Genomic DNA, 264 nt, shown 5'->3' on the forward strand with positions numbered 1-264 from the left:
TAAATGACTTTCACTCATTCAATTAGTTGCTAAAGCCAATGTCTGAAATATTGAGGCAATACTTTTTATTGATATCATACCCAATGATCAAAAATTCTCCCATCTGCTGAAAAACAAATATACAAACCCAGTACTAGACCTTTATATAATTCATTTTGCTTAGACATCTTGCATAACTTTATTTTGCAACTTAACCTTAGTAACAGCATCTCATACATATTATTCATCACAGATATTTTAACAGAGTGCAGATATACAAAAAGG

At 29.9% G+C, this 264-nt stretch overlaps 1 long non-coding RNA gene across 1 annotated transcript in view; it reads right to left on the reverse strand.

Moving 5' to 3' along the window:
• Positions 1-264, reverse strand: part of LOC119586986 — an 8137-nt gene that overhangs the window by 6946 nt on the left and 927 nt on the right. The window lies entirely within an intron of this gene.

This window comes from Penaeus monodon, chromosome 22, assembly GCF_015228065.2.
Source record: "Penaeus monodon isolate SGIC_2016 chromosome 22, NSTDA_Pmon_1, whole genome shotgun sequence".
NCBI classification, from domain to species: domain Eukaryota; kingdom Metazoa; phylum Arthropoda; class Malacostraca; order Decapoda; family Penaeidae; genus Penaeus; species Penaeus monodon.